Here is an 18,432-nt window from a genome sequence, read left to right on the forward strand (position 1 = left end):
GGCCTACAGTATGTGGGGAGTACTCGTCTCCCGGCCCACAAGCGCATCCTCCAACATTTACGAGCGATCATTGGGAAAGATCAGGCATACCCCGTGGCCAGACACTTTGAGAAACATCATCAAAGTAATGCAGATCTTTTAAAGTACTATTTGGTTGATACTGTATTACCATTAAAGAGGGGAGGAGACAGAGATGGGAAACTTCGTCTCTTAGAAACACGCTACATCCTCGAACTAAATAGTAAACAGCCTGGGGGATTAAACCATAGTGAGGACCTTTACACATGTCTGGGATGATCTATGGTTCCTTTTAAGAATTATCTTGCAGGACACCGGCTGTCGTTTGAGCTAAATGAAATTATATGTAAATATGTATATAAGGCAGCCTATGAATATTTGTATTCCTATTTGAACAATAGATACAATTTTAATGCACTGTCACTTTATCAGAAATTGAATGACCCCCGAGGAAGCACATAGCAGAAAATGGATATGAACATGAATTTTAGGTGATACAATGGAGAATTGAGATTTGGTTCTGGTCCAATTGTGATATTGTTCTGACAATTAAATCAGTTTATAGTGTAACAGGATTAGATAGTAAAACATATGAATTGAAGGTTGCAATTTTATACTTAATGACCTGATCATGCTAAGGGTATTTATACCCACATAAAGGTCAACAAAGGACTTGATTCAGTCTGTCTTTTGTGGCAAACTAGAATCGATGTAATACTTGTAAATAGGGTGTAAATATATGAAATTAGGATATGGATTTATACATATTTTTAAAGAAATAGAATTTTCTTTTCTTTGTTTTTTGTATTGAATATTCTTGTTGGGATATTTCCCTTTTATATATATGCATGCCTTCTTACCCTGTACAATATCTATGGAAAGCGATCAGCAAAATGGACATATGTGATGAAATGCCGTTTTTGTTTTGATGATGCAGTCTTGAACCAACAAATGATGCAGAGCACTATGCTCTAAATTTTGTTTTCTCCATTAATTGTGAATTGGTGTATATCCCTTTAAATTTTAAAAGTGGAAGTACTGCCCATTTGAGTATCACACTATATATGTCACTTCCTCCTTCTTGACATGACATGTGATCAAGCCTCGGCTGAGGCGAAACGCGTCATGGCGACTGGTGGGCGTTTAAATGCACAATAAACTCACTGGAACGAGAATTACCGAGTTTGTGGCTTTTTTCGAATTCTCGTCGATCAGCGAAAGCGGATGCCAAGCTGGGCTTCGAGACTTGTGGAAATATATATATATATATATATATATATACATATATTTATATATATATATATAAATATATATATATGTATATGTATGTATATATATATATATATATATATATATATATATATATATATATATATATATATATATATATATATATAGTCAAAACATTTGTGAAGTCTATTTTTTTTTAAAAGATGCAATTCACTGTCATTATATACATATTAACAGCTGAACAGCACAATCCTGCTTGTGTTAACAAGGCTTTTTGCTGCTTATGTAAGCTGATAATTATTTCATCAGAAACAAATTTCCATTTTCCTCCTTAAAAAAGTCAAAATAAAAAAAGCTAAAAGTTACATACTAATCAATAATTCATAACAGTAATACATAACTATATTGTTTAAGGGTTACTACGTTTTTCACCTACAATCACATATTTATATCTAGTGCACCCGGAACTTGTAATTCATTTCTCCTGAAAAATTCCTCACCCTCAACCAGTCAATTTTCATATTTTTGCAATTAAGTTATAACATTCCGTGACCTCTTCTTCCATAACAGTTTATAAAGTAACACATTCATCTTCACACACCTTTGCTAACACTCGCCACACACAGTGTTTCACTATAGAAATAGCAATATCACCACTGGAGCATCCCATAGAGCTAAAATGTATATACAAGTAGGTTCATAAGAACAGTAGAGCTTGTATTATTACATTCTTTTTTTTTTGTTTTATATAGCGTGAACTAGACCCGAGACATCTGGTATAAGAGCACTTTACATGAGCACCAGTTTCGTTACCGAAGAACACATACATTTTTGTTAGGCACTGGGAGATTAAATGATTTGCCCAGAATCACAGGATGTTGAGTGTTGTTGCCGAGACTCTAACCCGGTTCCCCAGCTTCAAGGTCAACCGCTCTAGCTGTAAGGCTACACCCTCTCTCCTTTCTTTGTTTTATAATTCAAGAAACAGTACTTCCTTTACCTACAAGTATATGCTGTTGAAAAACTTCGGGGTAAATTTACAAGGGGATAGTGCCACAAGAATGTCACTTTACTGATGTTCTAGTGGCGCTATGCCCTTCTCCATATTTACAAAGTGGTGCGTAGCCGTTTTGCGTTTCAAGATCATACCATTGCAGATTGGCTGTCTTAGTGCAGAGAAAACAGAAGAGTCGCTCCCCAGCCTCCCTGGAGACCTGGTATCGTTGTGCTGCATCTGTGCTGCTTTCAAGCTTCGTTTTTACTCTGTAATAGGCGCTGCTTCGCCTCGCTCCAGACATAATTGAATCGTATTGCTGAGTTTTCCTTCACTTGCACTGTTGCGCATTGACCGCAGCTTCGCCTCACTTGTGTTTACATTCAGTCAAGTGTGCTTGTTTGACGATATTGCGCTGAGCGCTGCTTAGCCCTGCCTCCGCTGCTATTACTTGAGCCTTAAGTGCGCGTTTACCCCCAGCGCTGTGCTCTGCCCTCCCCCACGCTGCCATTTTGTTTATTGTGTTGTTGTTGGTCTGCGTCCTCGTGAGCCCGCCCCGCCTCCCAGCTGAGCCGCCCTCCCACTTGGTATTTACAGCGCTCCCATACCTGGAAGCGCTGTGATCCCCTCAGCGCTGCTTGCTGTGAGGTCGCTCCCCAGCCTCCCTGGAGACCTGGTATCGTTGTGCTGCATCTGTGCTGCTTTCAAGCTTCGTTTTTACTCTGTAATAGGCGCTGCTTCGCCTCGCTCCAGACATAATTGAATCGTATTGCTGAGTATTCCTTCACTTGCACTGTTGCGCATTGACCGCAGCTTCGCCTCACTTGTGTTTACATTCAGTCAAGTGTGCTTGTTTTGACGATATTGCGCTGAGCGCTGCTTAGCCCTGCCTCCGCTGCTGTCACTTGAGCCTTAAGTGCGCGTTTACCCCCAGCGCTGTGCTCTGCCCTCCCCCATGCTGCCATTTTGTTTATTGTGTTGTTGTTGGTCTGCGTCCTCGTGAGCCCGCCCCGCCTCCCAGCTGAGCCGCCCTCGCCCCTCCCCCTCCCCACCATCCATATATGACAGCAGTTCCCGCGCGCAGCGTTCACGCGCAGCGACCGCGCCCAATCCGCGCCAAAGGTAAGCCCGTCTACGCCCGTCCGCGCCTGGACCGCGCCCAGCGCCAGTCCCCCTGCCCCTCGCGCTGCCCAGCCCTCCCGCATTACCTACGATGCCGCCACCCTCCTAGCCCTTAACCCCGGTCGCGCCCCCAACTGCGTCCAAGCCGCTCCTGGACACACCCATGGACCTTTCTCTTGCTACTCCTGCAAATTCATCGGCACCGACAACATCTCCGCTACGACCACACCACTGATTCCAGACCCCAACCACCTACAATGCATCCTTCTCAACACCCGCTCGGTCCACAGACACGCCATTGACCTATGGAATCTACTAGACACCATCTCTCCAGACGTCGCCTTCCTAACAGAAACATGGATGAACGCCTCCTCCGCCCCTGACATCACCATTGCCATCCCTGAAGATTATAAGATCATACGCAAGGACCGTACCGGCCACACAGGAGGAGGAATCTGACGCCAACCTCCCCAACTCCGAACACCTTCACTTCCAGATCCACATCGACCCCAAGACCACACTCAGAGGCACCCTCCTCTACAGACCACCAGGACCCCGCGCAAAATTCAGTGAAGACATCACGGACTTCATCACTCCACACGCGATCCCCTCCAAAGACTACATCCTTCTGGGAGACCTCAACTTTCACCTTGAAAAGATCAATGACCGCAACACCACCACCCTCTTGGACAACCTCGCCAACCTCGGACTTAAACAACTGGTCACTTCCCCCACCCACATCGCAGGTCACACACTCGACCCTATCTTCACCTCCAGCAAACATATCTCCTTCAGCCACACTACGGATCTCCTCTGGACTGACCACAGCTGCGTTCACTTCACCTACAACAAGCCAAAACCCATCTACCACCTCCAACCAACTCTGCAAAGAAACTGGAACAAAATCACCATCGACCAGATCTCCTCATCGCTCCTTCTAAACACCCCAGCCCACTCTTCTAACCCAGACCAAGCCGCCGCCAACTTCACCCTATGGTTATCCAACACCGCCGACACCTTAGCACCACTGAAAAAACGTCAAAGCAAACCTGGCAACAAGAGGGCCTCATGGTTCAACGATGATCTTAAGAAGTCCAAGAAACTGCCGCTCCCTTGAAAAGGCCTGGAAAAAAGACCCAACCACTAGCACCAAGGACGCCTTCAAAAACGCCACCCGCACACACCACCAACTAATCCGAAAGGCCAAGAAAGCAGCATTCAAGGATCGACTTGACAACAACGCCCACAACAGCAAGGAACTTTTCAACATCGTCAAGGAATTTTCCAATCCCTCGGCCAACTCCAACGACATCACCCCCTCTCAAGCCCTCTGCGACTCCCTAGCCTCATTCTTCCACAACAAGATTGCAGACATCCACAACAGCTTCGACAACCAACCCGGAGACCAACCCACCCAACCATATGCTGAACATTCTCCCCCCGTGAACACCCTTAACGACTGGAACCCAATCTCCACTGAGGACACCATCCGCCTGATGAACTCCATCCACTCAGGATCCCCCACAGACCCATGTCCTCACCACATCTTCAACAAAGTAGACTCCGTCATAGCACCGCACCTCCGAGACGTCATCAACTGCTCCTTCAACTCCGCAACCTTCCCGGAAAGCTGGAAACACGCTGAACTCACCGCCCTTCTGAAAAAACCCACAGCGGACCCCACCGAACTCAAAAATTACCGCCCCATCTCGCTCCTTCCATTCCCGGCCAAAGTAATCGAGAAAGCTGTCAACAACCAGCTCGCCGCTTTCCTCGAAGCCAACAAATCCCTCGACCTCCTCACAATCTGGCTTCCGAGCAAAACACAGCACTGAGACCGCTCTCATCGCAGCAACAGACGACATTTGAACTCTACTGGACAATGGAGACACATTCGCCCTCATCCTCCTCGACCTCTCTGCAGCATTCGACACAGTCTGCCACAGCACCCTTTTACAACGCCTCAGTAACATCGGAATACAAGGAAAAGCACTTGAATGGATCACCTCGTTCCTCACCGGAAGAACCCAGAGAGTCCGCCTTCCACCATTCAAGTCCGAGGCCACTGAAGTCATCTGTGGCGTACCACAAGGATCCTCACTCAGCCCCACCCTCTTCAACGTATACATGAGCCCCCTCGCGACCATCGCCCGCCAACACAACCTCAACATCATCTCTTACGCGGATGACACTCAACTAATCCTCTCTCTCACCAATGACCCCAGCACCGCCAAAACTAACCTACACGAAGGAATGAAAGAAGTTGCCGAATGGATGAAACTCAGCCGTCTGAAACTGAACTCTGATAAAACAGAAGTCCTCATATTAGGTACATCCCCCTCTGCATGGGACGACTCTTGGTGGCCGGAAGCCCTTGGAAAAGCACCCATCCCGACAGACCACGCATGGAACCTAGGCGTCTGTCAGGATCCTTGCCCTCTCTGCTGTGTCTGTTGTCCTCTTCTTGTTGATTGGCACCATTTCCCTGTATCACTGACTATGACAATGTATGTTCATTATGTTATTTGGCTTTGCCAATGTTTGTTATGGCACTTTACTTCTTGCGCGTTGGCTATGTTTGAACTTGCCAATGCTTGTTATTTGCGCGTCTCTTGGGCACGTTCCGCTTTGCCAGTGCTTGTTGGCCTTAGGCTTCAGGAGTTCCCATTTTGAGTTTGCTGCCGAGGTCTTTTTTCCCTTTGCAGCCTCTGTACTTCTTTTGGGACTATAAAAGCTGCCACGCCCAAAACACCGTGCGGATTATTCCTTCCTGGTTCCCAAGATCGGAGGTCTCCTGTTTCCTGGCCGGTCTTCGTTCCCGACGACGGAGGACTTCGCTGATGTTCCCAGCTCCGTTTCCAGTTCAATGGTAGTAAACTACCACGAAAATCGCTTGCTGAAAATGCAGGTAGGATTAATCCTTTTTAGGTTTCGCTGGGGGGCGGAGCCGTTAGGCTCCTCCTCCAGAGAATTAGGTTTCGCTGGGGGGCGGAGCCGTTAGGCTCCTCCTCCAGAGAAATCTGTAGTTTCTAGTATGGGTGACTTGAACACGCCTCTCTGCTTCATTGGCTAGCTCCATAAATGGAGGCTAGCCATTGGAACAGAGAGGCGTCCGTCAATGCCGGACCAGACACGGGGGCGTTCCCGAGATTCTTTGGCTTTTGCCGACGTCACGCGACGCCGGGAACGCCCCCGTGTCTGGTCCGGCCGGGCCGTGTTTGCTGCTGTCCTGCCTTGTGTCCCTCCTCCCGCCGTCCCCACGTTTCCCTCCTCCCTCTCGACGTCCGTGTCCTTTCCCGCCCCCCTCGTCCTCTCCCGCCCCCCTCGTCCTCTCCCGCCCGCCCCCCTCGTCCTCTCCGAGGTTTTTTCTTCAGCCGGCCGGCCGGCCAATCCTAGCGCGGCCGGCCGGAAGTGCCCGCCCCCCCGCCGCCCAGGGGAAGAAGGAAGACAGCGGCCGCGGCCTTAAGAGATCCTGCTGTAAAAAGTAAACAACCTGGAGCTCACGAGGATTGGAAGACGAGACAATATCCGAGTACTCTGTTTCCAGACTGGAAGCATAAGCCTCCTAAATTAACAGACAGCTGTATTGATGGGATCCATAAAGGCGATCGATCGACCATATTTAGCCACGGGAAGGAAGCGCGAGGCCACCTGGACGTCCGTGTCCTTTCCCGCCCCCCTCGTCCTCTCCCGCCCCCCTCGTCCTCTCCCGCCCGCCCCCCTCGTCCTCTCCGAGGTTTTTTCTTCAGCCGGCCGGCCGGCCAATCCTAGCGCGGCCGGCCGGATGTGCCCGCCCCCCCGCCGCCCAGGGGAAGAAGGAAGACGGCGGCCGCGGCCTTAAGAGATCCTGCTGTAAAAAGTAAACAACCTGGAGCTCACGAGGATTGGAAGACGAGACAATATCCGAGTACTCTGTTTCCAGACTGGAAGCATAAGCCTCCTAAATTAACAGACAGCTGTATTGATGGGATCCATAAAGGCGATCGATCGACCATATTTAGCCACGGGAAGGAAGCGCGAGGCCACCTGAAATAGACCAGCTAAAGCGCGCGAGGACCGGCCCCTCGGTGAATAATTCACCAGCCGGCAGCAGCGCGCGGCGATATATTCTAATTCCTGCCGCCGTCCTAATGCTTTACAGCGCAACAGCTGCGCTCCGTCCTGATTCTGCAGGGCGACGCGGCCTTCATCGGCGCTTCTATTAATATAAAATATTGGCACAATATCGTTCCCCCGCATTATCAGCCCCGGGCCTGGCATCACTCTCTGGGAAAACCCTGCATTCAGCACATTCTGACCCAGCAGACAATGCGCGTCTCTCGGCATTAGTGTGTCAGCGCGAGGATAATGGGCCTCTGACCTCAGCCTGCCCCGCTGAGACCCTGCACAACTGCAGGCTGCTGTGTCTAAGGACGTCAGTGAAACGGGATGAAGGTAAACAGACCCAGCAGCACACACAAGCTCTGACAGGTGCCAGTGCCTCTTTATTTATTAAACCCCATCCCAGACTGCCATCATAGGGAATTGAACTCCAAATGGGTCTAGCAACAATAAGATACAGAATTATATATGGATAACAGTGAATACATGTTTTTTTACCATGGGGTTCTGAGTAAGATCTAGTAAACAACAATCATTGGCAAAAGCCAATAGGTCTTGCCAGCGGAAGAGCTATTGTCTTTGGCAATGTACTTCAGCCATGTTGTCCAGCAGCGTGGCTGCTGTTCAGCATGGCTAAAAGTTAGTGGTGGAGAGGAGAGTGGCGAGTGCACTGATGTACATGGCATGGAATGTAGTGTTGCGGAGGGGCCTGAAGTATCGTAGAGTGGAGTGTTGTGGATTATAGCAGAGTGTCGTGGATTACAGTGGAATGGTGTAGAGGGGAGTAAGGTAGAGTGAGGGCGTGTAGAATGGAGAGGCGTAGAGTAGAGGTACATAGATTGGCGTGGAGGGGCGTAGAGTGGAGTTGAGTAGAGGAGCATAGACTGTTGTGGAGCAGAGTGGAGTGGCACGAAGTCGAGGGTCAGAGTAGAGGGTTCCCCATTGGTGTCGATGTAGGTAACTGTCTGAACATTGGGGACATCTAATAATTTACTATGGCGAAAATTACAATTGATTCATGTAATATTTTGGATTTGGCATTTGTGACTAACAACGAAATTTTGAAATGTCATTTCACCAGTAGTATTCCCCTTGAAAACTCAGCTGCACGTTGATTCCGCGTTTCCCATAACGCAGACACGTGAAACGGGTGCAGTGAAAACTATCTAGCTAGGTGAAACTGTAAGCAAGACCAACTCAGTTTTATACAGTGGCGCACATAGTGCACAACCCATTTAGGGAATGTTTAACCCGTTCGAATAAGGAGGTGAAAGGCGACATACAGAGCCGTTGTCTCAAACTGCCTCTGCGTCTACGACCCGGGAATGTCATATTTACAGACTGTAGCGCATGCGCATCTCGGACAAAGCACTGTCGTGTGTATGAGAGAAAATAAAAGTTGAAATGATGGAGTGTGTGATGCGTTCGCCCACAAACCTTGTGAAGTAAAAGCTATTGTTATTTTAATAACCCACAGAAATGTTATTTAAAATAAGCGCAGCGAAATTACTCTAATTGGTGTAATATTGGGTGCCAGCCTGTGGAATAATTTTGAGAGGGACAAATTTGCTCTTGGTGCGAGAGAGCGGAGTTCTAGTGCCGGTTTTAAAGCATCACGAAATCACGCAACTGTCACCAATCTAGGTGTCTCGGTTGTTGCAGTGTCCTGCACCCGACAACTTCCGGCTACGGAGGTCAGGCCGGTGCCACCCGGACAGGGTCACTCGCCCTTCGGACATGCACCACTGAGAGAATATGAAGGCACTCTGTGGAGGGCACTAATCTTCACCGGAAATATATACCTATGTTATGAGACATATGAGACACGATCTCCTTGTACCGCCGAGTGCCGGACAAAAGGGCCGGTTCTACGCCAGGCGTGAGAAGCTCGCGCAGCCCTGTTGTTTTATTTCCTCGTTGCACCATCTGGAACCCCGCAGACGTGTTTTCTACCTATAAATGCAGGATGACAGAAACTAGAAACGAAATAAACCGTGCCTATTGACGATACCAGTCTCCCCCTGATAATTCCAATCTGGCAACTCAAACACTGTACGTGTTCAAGAAAAAAGACAGCCACAGTTTTTTTTTTCCTAATCAATAATCCCTCCTTGGGCAGCATCCGACTCCATATATGATTCAAAGTATATCTGTACAGCGCAGATACTGGATGCACGTTGTATTTTCTCCATATTATGAGGCTCATCCCCTTCACCAGTTAGAAATGGCCTTCGCTGGATGCTGTGGACAGAAAATTGCTCTTCGGAAATGAGGTAATTTCCGGAAGACCCCTTCGCATCTTGAGCGGTTATGATGTCTAGTCATGTTTACTGGCTGCTTGCAGGTGGTGTTTTATCGGTATTAGAACTTTCTTTGTTACGACCAGATTTTTCGGCAAGGAATGAGCGCGAGGTTGACAAGCTGTGACCAACGTGACAGACGTTTGAATCTCACGAAGGGTAACTCCGCACTTACGCCGTCAGAGTCGATAAACCGGTGGTAGTAGTTCCACCAGTTTGCAGCGCTTTAACGGCAAAACTGAGCTTAAGCGCTTGTGTTTATTGTTGTTTTTCCACTGCACACAAACAGCCTTTTGTGGTAGACACTTCTAAATGCTCATGACCTTAATGCAGGCCCTTGTAATCCGCCCAGCAAAGCCCCGCCCAGGGATGCGAGAAACGTACGGCCTTGGGCCCCCCTGTAGATGCCCCCCATCAATCCCAGGGTCCTCTTCCTGTGCTATGGTCTGTAATTAAAGCCCATGGCGTTGAGCTCCACTCTCAAAGGCCCGGTGCAGGGGTTCTGTTATTGTTATCCTTTCCCAGTCCCTCCACCCCCAGGACTCTGACACCCCGCGCTCAGGGGCCATTTCCTCGAGCCCTTCATATGCAGATGTTCGCACCTCGAGTGGCTGCGGGTGGGGTCCTTCCAGGCCGGACCTTTTCCATGGCCAAGGCCCCCTGCCAGGGAGCTAGCATTGACCGGCGGTTCAGCTGGGAGGTGGAGGAGGGGGCCGGGGTTTTATCAGACGTCCCCGTGCTGGTCTTACCCCTTCTCCTCTCTTCCTTCTTTAGAAGGGGTAAGTGAATCCCCTCCCCCTTTCACTAAATATTTTGAGTTCCGGGTGCGCTGTGAGGAGGAGAACTGCTCAAACAGCTACATCAATCACTCCCGCGGGCACCTGTGCACAGTGCGCTTAGGTACACCTGTCATAAACTGTACAGCGCTTAGAAGCAAACCAGGACAACAGCGGTCCGCACAGCTCAGTTCTGAATAAAGCCTGCAACTTTGCAGAAATAGCGACCTGAGTCACCGTGTGGGACGGCTCAGTCCATAGTGTAATTTGTCATCCGTGCCACTGTGCACCACTTAGGAGACAAGATGGTCGGCGAAGATGAGTGTGGACAACGAAGAAACCCGCAGCTCTGCAGGACAGCGCCCAGGACCGTTGTGTGCACAGGCTCTGTTCAACATGTACCCGAGTATTCGGCTGCAGTACAGTAGCTCTGCAGGACAGCGCCCAGGACCGTTGTGTGCACAGGCTCTGTTCAACATGTACCCGAGTATTCGGCTGCAGTACAGTGCTTAGAAGCAGAGCAGAGCCTGCGACTATGAGGCGCTTCTGCAAGCCATATACAGTATTACAGTTTCCAAGACACGTAATTGCTTCTCTTTTAAATAATCCCCTTTTTAGGTTCTGTTCCTTCCTTCAACAAATCTCGCACAGGGTGAAACGCCGAAGATGCGCCACTCCGTGCCAGCAGGAATAAGAGGACTTTGCAAACAGCAAAAAAAACTGGAGCACATTAAAACTTGGCTGTGCAGCCAAAGTAGTATATTATAACCAGCCACGTAAGAGGGCCGATCTGCGCTTGCGCAGAGTCCCCATCTCCAGACCTCACACGCGTCACCCAGCATCACAGGCACTGGTCACGCTCGAACCCACGCCATCTTAAACCTTTGCACCTAGGGTCTCCGTGCAAACCAGAGCGCTCCACAGCCCGGGGATGAAGCGCTGTGTAAATGTCACAGTGCAGTACATGGTATAGGCCAATTCTACTACAGTACCTGCTTCAGTGCACACTTGCACTGAGAGCAACTGCTGTGCTGTGAGAGCTGTGTGGGCGGATGGCTGTGAGAGCTGTGTGGGCTGTGAGAGCTGTGAGGGCTGTGTGGGCTGGGAGGGCTGTGTGGGCTGTGAGAGCTGTGTGGGCGGATGGCTGTGTGGGCTGTGAGAGCTGTGTGGGCTGTGTGGGGTGTGAGGGCTGTGAGGCCTGTGAGAGCTGTGAGGCCTGTGAGAGCTGTGAGAGCTGTGTGGGCTGTGAGAGCTGTGTGGGCTGTGAGAGCTGTGTGGGCTGTGCGGGCTGTGAGAGCTGTGTGGGCTGTGTGGGCTGTGTGGGCTGAGAGAGCTGTGTGGGCTGTGTGGGCGGAGAGCTGTGTGGGCTGTGAGAGCTGTTGGCAATGTAAATAACAATGCCATTTATTTATAAGTAAAAAAAAAAAAGAAATGTCATGAGCAATGCCAATAACTCGAACTTTTCCAAAGGCGAAACCATTGCATTGTAAATGCTTGTTCTGTTTGCCGGCTGGTGATTTCTTCAAGACGCTCGTAGGGCGAAACGCGAGGGGCGTTTCCCTAGCAACTATCAGGACAATAGTTTGCCGAACAGTATTTCTGGACTCCTGCTTTTAGTTTTGGACTTGCCAATGTGTCTTTAGTCTCTTATATTGTGAAAAGCGTAATCAACAGTATTTCTCGGCTGAAAGCCTAGATTTAGTTATTCAGATTCTAACTTCGTTTGATTCCGTTTAGGCTCCATTGTATTTGAAACGTTCTGTATTATTTTATGCTGGTGCTGTAAAAACGAACTGTGATTTGCTATTTAGAACGTTTTATGTTTGATATGCTGTGAAACAAACAGTGGTAAAAGGCGTGCAGAAGAACAATGATAATAGTGTTGAAACTTTGAATGAATCTTTGAGCGTAATGTATAAATCATGCCGTTATTTACTATCTGAGTCAACTTGCGCCAATCTGCTTATCTGAATATAAATACCTCATGGTGAAAGTCAATCTTGTTTTGCTTTTATGGAAAGTAGCTATAAGTCCCAAGTACTGCTTTAGCTGGGAGTCATTTTTACAAGTCCAAAACTAATCTTCTTTCCTAGGAACTGGAACATGAATCTTCATTGTTAACAACCAAAGAATCTGGGGAGTCTTAGGGTTTCAGTGCCGGAGTGGTTTTGTGAGTGTTGCTCCTGAGAAACGCAAGGGGTCTTAAGAAACCCAAGTCCTGACAGAATAATCCGCCCACGAATTTTGTTTCTCCCGAGCAATAGCCAAATGAATGCCACCATGGATGATCTATGCGCCATGATAGGGAATTTACAGACTGAATTAACAGTTAGTAGAACAGAAACTGCAGCTTTAGCCAATAAGGTAATTCACTTACAGTCACGTTTGAACTCAGCATCATCTTCGGGTCAACATCAAGCAAATGTATCTGGTTCATCGCCCTCTGTTTCAGTAACTGTTCCTACAACTGTTCCGTTGGCCCAGCCTGAGAGGTTTGCTGGGGAACCTAACAAATTCCAGACATTCTTAACGCAGGTTCAGTTGCACTTTATGGTTAAGCCAGCTTCATTTCCAAGTGCTCAATCGCGAACTGCCTTTTTGATCTCCTTCCTGAGTGGTGACGCAGCTATGTGGGCAGTCCCACTAGTGCAATCTGATGATCCTATATTATACAACTGGGCGCAGTTTAAACAGGAATTCGAAAGAATATTTGATAGACGTACCATAACAGGATCTGCCGATAGAGAATTGCTGGAATTAAAACAGGGAAATAAGGAACTAGTACACTATCTTACCCAATTCAACCGTCTTATAGCAGAGACAGATTGGCCAGAAGCTAAGAGGGCTGCTCTTTATTATCAAGGACTAAAAGATGAGCTGAAAGACCTTATTGCGCCTATCGATCCCCAACCTCGAACTTGTGCAGATCTCATAGCACTCAGTCTTCGTCTGGACCATCGAGTAGCTGACCGCAAAGGAGATAGAAAAAGAACAGATGTCCGAATCTTTTCTAGAGCCAAGGAAAGATCACTTCCCAATACCCAGGAATCAACTGAGGCCATGGAAATAGGAAGTTTGAGGAAACCCTTAACTTCAGAGGAAACAGAAACTCGGCGAAAAAATGGTCTTTGTCTCTACTGTGGTAAAAAGGGACATTTCGTTAGAGAGTGTTCACTCAAACCTAAGAACTCTTGGCCTCGAGACAAGAAGGAAACTAAGTTGGAAAACTAGAGAACTCGAATTTGGATCAGGAGACTTTTTCGAGTTGGCTATCCCCTCCTGAACAAACCATCGCTAACACTCTACAGTTAACTGTGGCTCATCTCGCTTTGAATGTTTCTTTTAGGGTACCCAACATGAAACAAATCTTGATAGCAGCAATGATCGACTCAGGTGCCACCGGGAATTTCATTGATTCCAAGTTCATTGCGAAAACAAATATTCCCATTATTAAAAAAGAAAAACCTGAAATAGTCTACGCAGTCGATGGTACTCAACTAACTTCAGGAATGATTACGCACTGTACCTCTCCCATAGCTATGGTTTGCGATGCAGGTTCCAGACAACACCAAGAAACCATATCTTTCGATGTAATTGATGCACCCCAATTTGGAGTTATCTTGGGCATCCCCTGGCTAACTATGCATAATCCCAGTATCAATTGGGCAGAACGTACAGTCGACTTCACATCCTCCTGGTGTAAACAAGAATGTTGCGGGGTACCTGAAAAGAATCTTAAGTTCTCCCCAAGTTCCTTTTTGCGTACTGCTTCAGCTCTTTACATTTCCACAGCGGCCGAGCAAGACACAGAACTACCACCCATTTATGAAGAATACACAGATGTTTTCTGTGAACAAAAGGCAGAAACTCTACCGCCACACAGGGACTATGATTGTGCCATTGATCTAGTGCCAGGAGCCAAGATACCCTGTAGTAGAATCTACGCCTTGACAGATCTGGAGAACACTCACCTTCGAGATTACTTAGACAAGTTTTTGAAAAATGGTTTCATCCGGCCCTCCAAGTCTCCAGCAGCCTCTCCGCTCTTTTTCGTGCCTAAAAGCAATGGAGAATTGCGCACCTGTATTGATTACAGAGCTCTTAATAACATCACAATCAAGAACCGATATCCTCTACCCTTGATCCCTGTACTTCTTGATCAAGTGCGCTCAGCCACAATTTTTACCAAGCTAGACTTGCGAGGCGCCTACCACCTGGTCCGTATTAGACCAGGTGATGAGTGGAAGACAGCCTTTCGAACTCGCTTTGGCTTGTTTGAGTATTGTGTAATGCCTTTTGGCTTATGCAATGCCCAGGCTGCCTTTCAATTTTTTATCAACGATGTCCTTCGGGACTTCTTAGATAGGTTCGTCATTGCTTATATTGACGACCTTTTGATTTTTTCGTCTTCTACTGAGGAACACATTCGACACGTTAAAATTATCTTAAACACCTTAAGATCACATGGTTTGTTCTGTAAATTGTCTAAATGTGAATTCCACACCACAAAGGTTGAATTCCTTGGCTTTATTCTTTCTCCATCTGGGATCACTATGGCTCCAAGAAAAATCCAAGCAATCCTTGATTGGCCTACTCCAACCTCGGTGAAGGATATCCAACGCTTTTTAGGCTTTGCTAACTTCTACCGCCGTTTTATTAAAGATTTTTCAACCTTGGCCACACCTTTAACTCAGCTATTGAGGAAGAATGTTAAATTCACTTGGACCTCTGACACTGATTCTTCCTTTCAAACTCTCAAAAGAACCTTTACGCAAGCACCTGTTTTACGGCATCCGGACTCAGACTTGCCGTTTATTGTGGAAGCCGATGCTTCTGACTTCGCGATTGGAGCTATTCTTTCACAAAAGGATCAAGTAACCAACGAACTACATCCCATAGCCTTCTTGTCTAGAAAATTTCTGCCTGCAGAAACCAACTATACCATTGCAGAGAAAGAACTCCTGGCCATTCGTCATGCTTTTAAAGAATGGCGTCACTACCTACTTGGGGCTAGGCATACTGTAACTGTATACACGGACCATCGAAACCTACAATTCCTAAGATGTGCAAAGGCCTTAACTCCCAGACAACTCCGTTGGACATTGTTTTTTGCAGAATTTGACTTTATCATAACTTTTAGACCCAGAACAAAAAATAACAAAGCAGATTCTTTGTCACGGTATGATCATAAGCCAGACGACATTCTTCAAAATCCCAGACCTACAAGCATGCTCTCCGAAGAAAGAATAGTAGGTGCCACAATGTCCGATGTCTTCTTCCAGCAAATAAGACAAGCAATGCCAATACCCCAACTGTTATCCTGGGTGCGAGAAGGGGCTAATAGGACAATTCACCAAAATCTGCCCTTCTTCTCCAATCTCTTATTTGTTCCAACTAAAGAATTGCAAGCACAGGTTTTACAGTGGTGTCATGTTAGTCAATTGGCTGGCCATCCTGGAATCGCAAAAACCAAAGAACTATTACAGAGAAATTTCTGGTGGCCAACCTGGAATAAGGACGTTCAATCTTTCATTCAAGGATGTGATGTTTGTGCTCAAGCTAAAGTAGAACATGGTCGAAAGAAAGGACTCCTACTTCCGCTTCCCACTCCAACTCAGGTCTGGGAGGACATTGCAATGGACTTCATAACAGATTTACCGGAAGACAAGGGGATGACTACCATTCTCGTGGTAGTGGACCGTTTATCTAAGATGGCCCACTTCATTGCTTGCCCTAGACTTCCAACCTCCTCTCAACTAGTTCAATTAATACTGGAACATGTGGTCCGTCTGCACGGCCTCCCTAGGTCCATAACTTCAGACCGTGGTTCTCAGTTCGTCTCGCAGTTCTGGAAGGCCTGGTGTAAAGCACTTCACATTACTACTAACACCTCCACTAGCTTCCACCCTGAGTCGGATGGGCAAACTGAGCGAGTCAATCAGGTCCTGAAACAATATCTGAGATGTTTTCTTTTCAAAAAGCAGGGTTCCTGGTTAGCCTTGCTATGGGAGGCTGAATTCGCCTACAATAATCTGCAGAATGCCTCTACAGGTCTATCGCCCTTTTTTGCTGTCTATGGCCGACATCCCCATTTCTCGCCTTTGCTGCTGGCTCATCAAAAGACCAATATACCTTCCTTGGATTCACATTTCAGTGAAATGGAACGCATTACCAAAGTCTTACGAACTAATGTGATGAGGGCCAAGGCCACATACAAAAAGTTTGCGGACAGAAAGCGACAAAAGGGTCCAGATCTTCATGTGGGCGACGTGGTTTGGCTTTCTACCAGGAACTTTCAGTTCAGGAAACGTTACAAATTCCACCCTAAATTTATTGGTCCGTATAAAATTGTTCAGTGTGTGAATCCTGTGACCTACAAGCTGCTCTTTCCTAAAAGTATGAGAATTTACCCTGTGTTCCACGTTTCTCTGTTAAAGAAAGCGGCTGCCAAACGAAGACCTCGTCCTCCAGCTCTTCGTGTGAAGGGTCAGGACGAGTATGAGGTGCGTTGTATTAAAGACTGTAAACGAGTTAGGGGGAGGCTTTGGTACCTGCTTTCCTGGAAGGGCTATGGTCCCGAAGAAGATTCCTGGGTATCTGAGATGGATGTTCATGCTCCCCGCTTGGTGCGCTCATTTCATGCTCGGCACCCGGCCTCTCAGTTTTAGAGCTTGGGGGGGGGGTGTCTCCATTTTTGTTGGGGGGCACTGTCAGGATCCTTGCCCTCTCTGCTGTGTCTGTTGTCCTCTTCTTGTTGATTGGCACCATTTCCCTGTATCACTGACTATGACAATGTATGTTCATTATGTTATTTGGCTTTGCCAATGTTTGTTATGGCACTTTACTTCTTGCGCGTTGGCTATGTTTGAACTTGCCAATGCTTGTTATTTGCGCGTCTCTTGGGCACGTTCCGCTTTGCCAGTGCTTGTTGGCCTTAGGCTTCAGGAGTTCCCATTTTGAGTTTGCTGCCGAGGTCTTTTTTCCCTTTGCAGCCTCTGTACTTCTTTTGGGACTATAAAAGCTGCCACACCCAAAACGCCGTGCGGATTATTCCTTCCTGGTTCCCAAGATCGGAGGTCTCCTGTTTCCTGGCCGGTCTTCGTTCCCGACGACGGAGGACTTCGCTGATGTTCCCAGCTCCGTTTCCAGTTCAATGGTAGTAAACTACCACGAAAATCCGCTTGCTGAAAATGCAGGTAGGATTAATCCTTTTTCTGTTTGCCGGCTGGTGATTTCTTCAAGACGCTCGTAGGGCGAAACGCGAGGGGCGTTTCCCTAGCAACTATCAGGACAATAGTTTGCCGAACAGTATTTCTGGACTCCTGCTTTTAGTTTTGGACTTGCCAATGTGTCTTTAGTCTCTTATATTGTGAAAAGCGTAATCAACAGTATTTCTCGGCTGAAAGCCTAGATTTAGTTATTCAGATTCTAACTTCGTTTGATTCCGTTTAGGCTCCATTGTATTTGAAACTTTCTGTATTATTTTATGCTGGTGCTGTAAAAACGAACTGTGATTTGCTATTTAGAACGTTTTATGTTTGATATGCTGTGAAACAAACAGTGGTAAAAGGCGTGCAGAAGAACAATGATAATAGTGTTGAAACTTTGAATGAATCTTTGAGCGTAATGTATAAATCATGCCGTTATTTACTATCTGAGTCAACTTGCGCCAATCTGCTTATCTGAATATAAATACCTCATGGTGAAAGTCAATCTTGTTTTGCTTTTATGGAAAGTAGCTATAAGTCCCAAGTACTGCTTTAGCTGGGAGTCATTTTTACAAGTCCAAAACTAATCTTCTTTCCTAGGTACTGGAACATGAATCTTCATTGTTAACAACCAAAGAATCTGGGGAGTCTTAGGGTTTCAGTGCCGGAGTGGTTTTGTGAGT

This window comes from Lissotriton vulgaris, chromosome 5 (genome assembly GCF_964263255.1).
Source record: "Lissotriton vulgaris chromosome 5, aLisVul1.2, whole genome shotgun sequence".
Taxonomy (NCBI): domain Eukaryota; kingdom Metazoa; phylum Chordata; class Amphibia; order Caudata; family Salamandridae; genus Lissotriton; species Lissotriton vulgaris.